We start from the raw sequence: 10,718 nt of genomic DNA, 5'->3' as shown, positions 1-10,718 counted from the left end.
GGTCTGCAGTAAACATAGCTTGAAACTGTGTGTAAAGCAAATAATTGTGCTTAGAATAGCACAGTATTAATTGGGGAAAGTGGAGCATCTAAGTAAACAACCATTTTGTTGTAGCAAGCCTCACTTTCTACACTTACCCTGTGGAAAACAGTCCTTTGCCTCAGTCTCAGTTGTAGCCTATCTCATTTTGTCAGTGGATTGCGGTGTCCCAGAACTCAGGAATGGTTTTAGGCTAGCCCCGTGCCACCAGAGGGATTTTGGAAGACAAGTGTCTTTGTATCATCTCCTGCCAGCTGTTATCTACAAATGGAATGCTGGATTTGCGTCTGAAAGCACTACTGTTGAAACACTGGTATGATTTTTCCATCAGATTCCAGACAGATCTGTTCTTACAACAGTGTGAGTGCCCATAGAACAACAAAAATCTACAGAGAACCTTATTTTCCTCCTTCTGAATATGTCCAACTCCATTATCCACTCAAAAAAAGCAGTTTTTTCTGGACATTCATATATAATGTACTGTAAAAATGTCCTGAATAAGTGCTGTCTAATGTAACCATAAGGGTCATCAAGTAGCCCTACTACTGCTATAAATAATATTCTGATCCCATAGAGAGAAATACTGTGCTTCTTTTTCATCCTAGCAAATTATCTCACAGAAAAAAACCCCTACAAATCCAATAACAAAACAAGTACGTATAAACCATATTTGAGCACACAGTCTCAATATACAAAAGTGGACAACTATTTTGTTCTACCACACCATGTTGTTTGCTCTTGTCTCCTGAAATGTTACATCACACTCTCCATGTTTTATTAGTCCAAGAACGGAATGAATTTCAACCCTTGACTTCGACGGGAACCGAGAATGTTTGCTTTTGATGTCTCTGTCTCTAGACTACCACAAGATGACAGCAGAGAGCTTCTCCCGAGGAAAGCTGATCTGAAAATAACACTGAATTGTCTCAAGTTTGGGCCCCAGAAAGTGCATGTTTCTTATGAGCCAGGAAACTACGCAATTACATATCGAGGCTGTTAGGCAGAAGCTAATTTGCCTTCTGGAATCCTATCTACCTAACCATTAACCTGAAAGTCTGAATACACTTGGCATTTCTACACTCAAATTCCTTGAGGAACTAGACTTCATGTGTACAGAATCATTGCAGTGTCAGGAGCATGCAGCCTGCAAAAATGCTTTTGGGGTCAAAAGGTAGGTGTGGGGATTCCCAGGAAGCTCATTCTCAGAGTATGACTATTGCATGTTGCATGTACTTGTCCTTCACATGAAGATGTTGAGGCCCGCTCTTAAAATGCGAAGGCACGCAGTCCTTTTGTAATAGCCTACTGACCAGACTGCTCAAGCTGAAAGTAAAGAGAAGGACTCAATTCCCTCCTCAGTTGGAAGAAGTTCAAATACATGCTTGGAATGACCCCAAGGAATGACTGAAGGCAGAGATTTAACAGTAGTGTAAATGGATACAGCCACTGCCCTCCATTTAAAGCTGTCAACTCTTCAGAAAGACACAGAGGCACGTGGCCTGGAGAGACAGACTACTTGTGCCTCATCCGGTCCAGTGGGACAGAATAGTTCTGCGACATGATTAGGCTGCAATTTATCTACTCAAAGGAGAACCTAGGACTTTTGAAAATTCTTGGAAGGTGCTGTTCTCTAAACCACAAACAATCTCAGTGGTAAATAAGTGCCTAAATGATGTAAGTAGTTATTTGCTAGTAATGAATCTATTATCTTGCACTGCTGAACCCAACTGCATTTCTAACAACACTACAAAATTTTAATAGCTTTAGTTTCCAAGTAAGTTAGGCAGGGAAAAATATTAGAGACTGCTATTAAAATGATGTACATAAATTTGGCTTATATGACATTGTGGATTAAGGACTACAGACAAAAAATATTATTGTGATTTTTTTTTAAGTTTTTGAGCTGGGTTTAAGTATTTCAGCATAACAAAGCTGCAGACCTTCCAGTTGACATTTGGTAGAAAATAAAACACAGAGGTTCTACAGAATCAGTGAATTTCATGTATCTCAGTGTTCACCGCAAAACCGGGCAGTGTGAAAAAAAAGCACACAACATAATTTAGCACAATATAAACCATGTATATAGATAAAAAGACACTTGAAGTTATTTTTTAATTCTAATGTTATTACTTCCTACATTTCACTGCTTTTTCATCTATATAGCAATCTTTTACAATGGGGATTGTTGAGCAATTATTATTTAGAGACAAATAACCGATGATTTCTTCTTCATTAACTCCATAACTTACTTATGCTACTGTGATTTTAATTCTTTAGAAAAAACCTACACTTGTTACTTATTAGTTAAGATCATATCAGATAATACAAATATAACACCTGCACCCTCTCTTGTCAGGAACCACAATTATTACTTGATCAAAGAGGTATGCCTGGAGGAGAGACTGTTGCTGCAACCACACAAGTTTGTGTACAACAAAGTGCAGTTTGATACAAGATCAGGCTTTGCCCTTTACAGTGACCCACCAGAACCACAATGGAAATGCCTATAAAAAGCCCAAGCCTTATCTGTGTATGGCACTCAGGATTCACCTACTAAACAAATGCAAACAATTAGACTATTCCTGCCTCCTACATTTTGTGAGACAATTTAGATTGGCATTGAAGAATCCTAGCTTGACTCCAAGCTGAGAGCCTATTGAGAAATAAAGAGTACTATGCCTATGCAACATGGTTGTACAGTTTCAACAGCTCCTCTGCAGCTGTGGAATGAACAAAATTACTTCCAGAGAAACTCCATGAATATTTATGAAAACCTCTTAGCATTCTGGATGCTCTAAAATGTACATCTGAAATAGTTCAGTGCAATTCAGCTCAATAATTTTTCTCTGAACTCTTTCACTCTGTAGAGTACTTCGGCAACTTCTGACTAAATAGAAATTGTTCTTGGGTAGGATTGAAATCATGTATGAAGAACACTGTTTATGGAAGACAGTGGTTTGCTTTACTTTGGGTTTGGAAGTTGCCACTGTGCATTCAGAAAGCAATTAGCAGTGGCATGGAGCTAAAAAGAAACAATAGTGGAGTTCAAAACACCTGTCTGGCTGTACCCAGCCAACAATCTGTCTGATAAAACAGAAGATGCCCAGGATTTCCAAATTACGTGAAGATATGAGGGATCACAATCATATCAGAAAACAGGACTAAGATTCAAAAGCATCTTGACAAGTTAAAGAAATTGTGTGTCAAAAGGGAAAGAGCAATGTTGTAGTGTTAAGCAGAAATAGTTAAACAAGGAAAGAGTTGGCAAAAATTATCTGTGACTTATGGAACATCACAGGTAGATCTTACATAAACAATGTTCTCCTTCTGAGGAAACAGCAAACATAGAGACAGATAGAAACAGAAGTGTCACCTGAGAGTAAACACAGTGTTAATAAGGCTCCTGTTAAAAGAAATGTTGTGTCCATCAATTCTTTGAAACTGGACTCAAGAGACCTGTGAATAGCAGTGAACACAATCAACATTCTGTAAATCATGGAAAGAATTTATTTTGTTTAACCTAGAGAGGCCTGAGGGGGTCCTATTATTAATCTTCAATACTTCAAAGGCTGCTGCAGAACAGGAAATAATAACTTGGTCTCTATTAGTTTGCAGGCAGAGAGCAGTGGGTATAAAGACCTACTAAGCCTTTCCGAAAAAGAGAACTTTTTATCACTATAGTGAGATCTGAGCCAGAAGCTGTCCTTGAAGGCAGTGGAACTTCTGGGAATGGGAGACTTCAAGAAAAAAATTTGAGAATCAGGTGAGATTCATCCTGCTTTGGGGCTTAAGATGACATCTTTCACAGTATTTTGAATATTAATTTGCAACCAAAAGAACTTCAGATTTTTCATCTAAATTAGTAGATTTTAATAAGAGAATCAACACCTCTACTAAACTGTGCAGAAGTTCATGCATATGATTACTAACTAACTGGAATCAGAAACTCTTGAAATACAAATTTTTATGCTTTACTTTAAACAACACAGTAAAGTCTTTCATTACATTGGTTAATGAGGAACATTAAACTAACATTAAATTTTTCTTGTTTCAAGTCTTTGATTCAATGCCTGACAAAGGGAGCTGTGTTTTGTACCATATGTTTGCAGATTTTTTTGGTTTTCCTTTGAAATGGTCCTGTTAACATAGATAGCATTGTTCCAATGGCTTACTTTCTTCCTGAAGGGTGGAGAAATAAGAAAATTACCTTTTTATTACTCATAAGGGGCAGATTTACTACATCATGTAATATATGGGTACAAATTATTAATATACCAACTTCAGTGGTAAATTTTGCAAATTATGCAAGTAAGTTATGTAGCATTACAAGAACATTGTGTTTCACAGATTTCAACAGAGAAAAATTAGTTTTTGATGCCAAGAAGCTACAAACACTTGACATATAAAAGAGGAAATATTTTATTTTAGGACCAGCTGACACTTAAATATGAAAAATAAAGAACTACCACCAAAGGTATCAGCAAAAGTGAGTTGAAGTCAGATATGTTGTAAAAATGACACTTTTACAGCACCATTCAATGGCAAGGTTCACTGTGTTCTCTTGCACAAAGGACGTAACAATGATTCAAAGCTACTGATACAAAAATCTTCCTGCATTATAATACTAGATTATGCATGATATCTGTCAGTTACTGAGCATCTGCTGTTGGTGGGATGTCTCTCTGCTTTGATGACCAAACTCAAGAGGTGTCCTTGCTCAAGGGGAGATCCCATGCAAACAGCAGCTTAGAAGAGAAAGCTTGAAAAATGTTCATTTAGGCTGACATATTTCTGGAATAAAGTGGTTGCCTGGTAGTCAAATTACATGCAATGGGAAGTATACCTGTGAGATTCCTTGCACCCACAACTTTCTTTGTTCCTAGATAAGTGAGTCCTAGAAAAGCTACCTGCTATTCATGTGTTATTTACATAACCAGCGAGCCAAGCTCATATGCATCAATGCTCACCTCCTTTATATTTTTATAGAATGGACTGGAACTAGAGAAGTCCTTGCCCTGGTAATGCCCTAGGTCTTTACCTTCTTTGGAGCCTGTAATAGCTACCCTTAGTTTGGTTAAGGAGTTGAGTATATTTGTCACACTTGGTCAGCTTGTTTAAGTATTTTAACCAGGCACAGATACTCTGCAAGAAGAATACACATAATTGAAAATAAAGCAGTTGGTTATGGCTAACAGAGAGAAGAGCTAGCTAGAGTTTAATGAGCCTCTAGACAAAGCATTACTATACTCACCACTAATATTAAACTACTCAAGAAGTCCTTGCTGAGCAGGCAGGCATGAGCCAAAAGGGTGAGGGTCAGTTCCCATGGCTCTCTGGAGAGGGATCCCAGCATTTCTAACTTGCAGTCTTCCTTTAACACTTAAGACACAACACAAGGGCTCACAACTAGTCCCTAGCCGACTGTCTAGCTTGACCAGGCTTCCCCAGATCACCTTTATGATTTTACAGCTGTTCATGCTGGTACTTTTGCTCTGAAATCCTTGAACGCCAACAATCTCATGTCCACAGCCCTACTCTCAAAACCTCTACAGATGGCAGACTGTCATAGCAGTCTGGATCAAGGTCCAGCAGGTGTGTCGTGCCAGAGGTGGGTTTTGGATACATGTACACAGCCAACAAAACACCCAGGAAAGTGAGGTGAAATTCAGAGCTGTTCTTACAGACACAGACGGTGCCACGTTGGATTGGATGCCTTCTGGGTCTTTCCAAACTACATTGCTATAAGCTGGTGTATATAGAGAAGTTTGGTACCTGACTTGGGATTTTAAATTCTCTGGGTTCTGTGACACTTGACACACTGAGCGTCCAGGCTATTTTGTGGATTTACCTTCATTTTTCTCTTTGTATTTCAGTTTTCCTGCTCAAATATCAGGAACTTGACAACTTGCTTTTTGAAACACTTTCTGACCAGGCATGAAATTCATTACAGGCATTATTTAATAACTCTTTAGGCCCTTTTTGGTTTTAATTAGTAACTTGAGCATTATTTCTAAATAGCAGTGAATTCATATGTTCATAAGGAAGCATCCACATGATCCCATAAGTTCCAGAATGAACAATGTAAGCTAATACATTGTTCATTCTGGAACTTATAGGATTGTGTGGACCAGTAAAAGTGTAATCAGAGACTGTTGCTGCTACCCAAACATAGAGGCAATAGAGAATTTTTCAACCCCTGCCACAGCAGGATTGAAATGATTCAGAAAATGTTAAATATATTGATCGATTTTAAAAGGTGTCTCTGCTAGAGACCTAAAAGAATAAGTATTTTCAAACAGATCAGAGTACTCAAAGCACAAAAAATGAGTTATTATCTTTAATATAGTATGTGCAAAGATTTTCTACCCCACGTTTTATTTATTGTACATAATTAAACATCTATTTTAAATATGTAATTGATAAATTTCCATAAAGCTTTAATTATGCTGTCTAGAAATATTAGAAGAAAGAACTTAATAGCGTATTGCAGAGACTTGTTAACAAACATAAGAAAAAAGAAAAGCTAAAATTTTGGCATCTAAGCATAGACATCTGTGATTTGCATTTTCAGTAAAACTTAGCAATTAGACGACCTTTTATGTCAGGTCTGAATTCTGAAACAACAGCAAATGTCCAGCTGTGGTGTCTCCAGACCACAGGCAGGGAATGAAAAATGAGTGACCCTCTGTGAAAAGTTCAGTTTATATGACTCACAAAACATGCGCATGAACTGCGTGGAAGAAATAGATGCAACTATTCAGAAGAATAGTTCTGAAGAATAAAACTATCCTTTGACTGCAAATTATTTGCTTGACTAAAAAGCAAAAGCGTTGTAAGAAAATGGAACTCCTGACTAAGGAACAGGATGTTACTTGGCAGAGGGAAGTATGAGACATCCCTGAAACACAATGAGGCAGGGAACAAATGGCTAGATAGCAGTTCAGAAGAGAAGGATCAAGGTGCTGAAGTGGACCACAAGAAAAGTGTAGGTTATCATGATGTATAAGATAGCCTATAAGGCTGAAAACTTTGCAGTTGTCATCCCCCTGATGAAAAGCAACCAAGCTTCAAGAAGAGACAGAAGATGTCTTTTATGAAGAAGTGCTACAAACTGAAAAAAACTTTCACCATGAATGTCCTGGAAGGGATGAGCAACAACCCTAAACAAAACTTTCTCATGGCTACATCAGAAGATGTAGCCAGGCAGCTTTTGGCATACTGTACCTCTCTGAATGAGGCCAGTCATAAGGGGGCCCACAACAGAAGCATGGTCAACTCCTGGTTTCCCTTCGTGTTTTATGTGATTTTTTGGGAGTGAACAGTTTGCTTTGTGAGCCATAGCCTTAGCTGACGAGGTTTCTGTGAGGGATTTCCTCAGACAGCGTTACTGTGGCACAGCACCAGGCTGGTTACGGCCTGGTCCGAGCCCCGCTGCGGGCACCCGGCACCTCCTCACTCCGTCCGCCCCGGCGGCCAGGGCGCCCGTCCCCGCTCCCGGAGACACAGGGACCCTGGGGCCAGGGCACCAGAGGAGAAGGCGGCTTGGAGACATCACTCCTGCCCGCTGGGGACCGGGCAGACGGGAACGTGTCCATTCTCTGTCCCTCTCGGTCCTCTCGGGGTACCCCTGCCCGTCCCCCTGTCCCTCTCGGTTCCCCCGGACCCTGCGGCCCTGAGGCGCCTCGAGGAGGGGGCGGCCCGCGTTCTGTCCCTGGGAGCGCAGCCAAGGGAACGGGCCGCGCTTCCCGGAGCGGGGGAGAAAGTTCCGAGAAGCGGCTCACCCGGCTCCTCGAGGTGGGAGGAGTCGCCGCCCTGCCCGGGGAGGGGCGGCTGAGCCGCTTCCCGGCATTGACCGTGGGGGCCGGCGGGTTCGGACCTGCGAGGACCCCGCTGACGGGGCCGTGAGGGAGCTCCCGGCGGCTGCAGGTGAGTGATGCCGGTGTCTCCCCGTCACGGCAGCTCCCCGTCCCTTCAGGGATCCCCCGTCCTTCAGATCCCCGTCCCTTCAGTGACTCCCCCCTCCTTTCCCTTTCCGTCCGCGGGCGTCCCGTCCGCCCTCGCTGAGGGGAGCTCTGTCTGCCCCGCTGAGGAACACCCACCTCTCCACTCCGGCACTTGTTTTGAAGAGAGCTGTGGAGTTTTTGCTTTGAAATTTAGCACTTCTGATGCCCTCTCCACCCTTTGCCCGCCGGTTCTCCCGTGTTTTGCAGGCACAGGGCTGGAGCGGCACCTCGTACAGCATCTCCGACCTCCGGGAACCCGCCAGCATCGTCGCATACCCATGAATTTAAGGGGCTTCATGACCGTCTAGTCTCCTCTGCTTTCAGGATGCCACTGCTTAGCTACAGCATAAAAGCTGCTGATTTCACTTGAGCAAAAATTACCTAGGTAGGTAGTGGGTAAAATACCGCGTGGGATGAGGATGCTGCCCTTGCCAGAGGTGATTCGGGTTCGGTTTCAACATCCCCTGTAGCATCTGTTTCAAGAAAGTGTTGACTTGCTCAGAAATGTGAGCCCAGACCTTTAAATCCTGCATGATACAGAGAAAATTTATTGCTCCCACTTTCTTTTAAGCAGCTAAAATCCATTGCTTAATCTCAAGGCCCTTTAAGTAAACTAGAAAACAAAAATTCTAGTGTGGTTCCTGAAGTTTTTGGAGTTTGACTATTTTTTGCGTAACGTTGTTGCCTCTCCTTTTATCTAAATTTTGCATGTGTAGACCAAACTCCAGCACAATATAGATCCTAGCAGAGTTACAAGTAGATAATGCTTGATAATTAACTTCTCTACAATTCTCTACAATTGCTGACATTTCTGATGGGGCAGTAGTTTTACCAAGTTCATAAATTGCTTTATAGTTTTAGATCCCATTTCCCCTGATGTTGCGGTGTGTCTTAAGCTTCTGGGTCCCTTTCCCAGGTGTGCCTATATGCCTCTCCCTTCCCCCTCGCCCCCTTGCTTAGTGTGTTGTGTCAATCAGGCTTAACATTCCAGCAAGGCATCGTGTGATTGGTCAAGTTCAAAAGATGCCCCTATGCCCAGGGGTCATTGGCCTATGTCTAGGTGTCCCTCGTCCCTTGAGACCCCGCCCCTTTCACCTGGTTGGTGTTCACCTGTCCCCCCCCCTCCCCCTGCCCCGGGAGCTTAAAAGGTGATCAGGCCATGTGCTCATTATTCTGCTGGAGCAGCTGCTCTCGTCCAGACCTCTGTAACCATGGAATAAACTTCTGGACATTAAACCTTCCAGCAGAATCCTCTCCTTTTTCTCTTCACCATCGCCAGAAGCTCTCTCTCCTGAGGTAAACGGAGTTCCTGACAAGCCTGGACTTGCTCAGTGCCCAGCTGCAATCTCCAGCAGCCAAGGTATCTCTGGGGTGATTACACCACAGTTGCTGCCTTTGGCCCAGCAGCGAGGGTCAGACTGGCCCAGGCACCATCTAACTGATAATATTGGGATTCATATTCCAATACCCTCTGTCTCAACTGCTTTTTTGTTTGGATTCTTGTCTTAGTGGGACCATGCAATGCATGTTTTTCTATTTTGGCAGAGATTTTCAGAAAAGCAACAGCGTGCATCACAGAGCTTTCTGTTTATCAAAACACTGGAGCTAAAACTACCCCTCAGTGGTCAAATCATTACATGTGTATCAGACCTTAATTATAGAAATTACTTTCTTTCTTATGTAGCCTTTTAAATTTGTTGCTCAGCCATTAAATTACAAAGGCTTATTAGGAGCTTTCAGTGTCTAATACACAGATGTATTTTGTGTACTAAGTGTAATTGAAACCACCTTTAAAATTACTTGGGAGAAAAAAAGCAAGTACAAGGACTAAAGGAAAGATTCATCCACTTTAGAATGTGGTATCTCAGATACTCATTTTCTTATTAGCATTCAGGATTGTTGACAATCAAATTTTCAATTTTCTATATAAACTGTAATTTTTGTTTCAGTTTTCATTCCATCTATTTAGCTTAATGTTTAGGATTAGTTAGCCTACCTGTGCTCTGCTTACTTTCTAGGGGTGTCTCTTTGTAGGCTGTAGATAGAGTTTATTAGATTTTGGCCCTAAAATGTCACTTATGTTATCAATGTTGTGTTGTGGGGTAGAAACTTGGACTGTGATTCTGATCCTCAGTTACTTTATGAAGTAGAGGGAATAGCAACATAAGATGAACAGTGTTATGTATTATTACTTGATTTGCCTTGCTGACAGTCCTCTTCCATGTCTGATTTAGAAAAACTTGTTCAGTCCATGGTTCAGTTCATGAGCTGGTATCCATATCTAATATCTAGGTACTCGCCATTAAACAGATTAAGTGTTCTGCAACTGAAAACATTCTTTTTTTCTCAGCCTGTGTACATTCTCACATTCATTTAAGGATTTGGCTTGTGTTCTGGCAGCTGTTTTAAATAAGCAAAGCAAAGGGCACTAAGAAAACAAAGTTATATTAAGTATGATTTGAAATATGTGCCTTGCAAGATTGCTACAAAACAGATTAACTCTGCAGTCAGCTTTGACTAGGTGTTCATAGCAGGGGCTTCTTTTCCTGACACACACAGGTTCCAGGTGCTGCAGCATGTGCACTGTATAAATCCAACTCCTAGTCAATTGAATTTTGGTGCTTCAGTGACTTTGAAGTGGTGTTTGATGAAATGATAATCTTTGGTGGGTTTACT

Source organism: Melozone crissalis, unplaced genomic scaffold, assembly GCF_028551555.1.
Source record: "Melozone crissalis strain CALT ecotype California unplaced genomic scaffold, PUWL_Pcris_2 ptg000036l_1, whole genome shotgun sequence".
Lineage (NCBI taxonomy): Eukaryota > Metazoa > Chordata > Aves > Passeriformes > Passerellidae > Melozone > Melozone crissalis.
Note: the sequence above shows the minus strand (reverse complement) of the source record.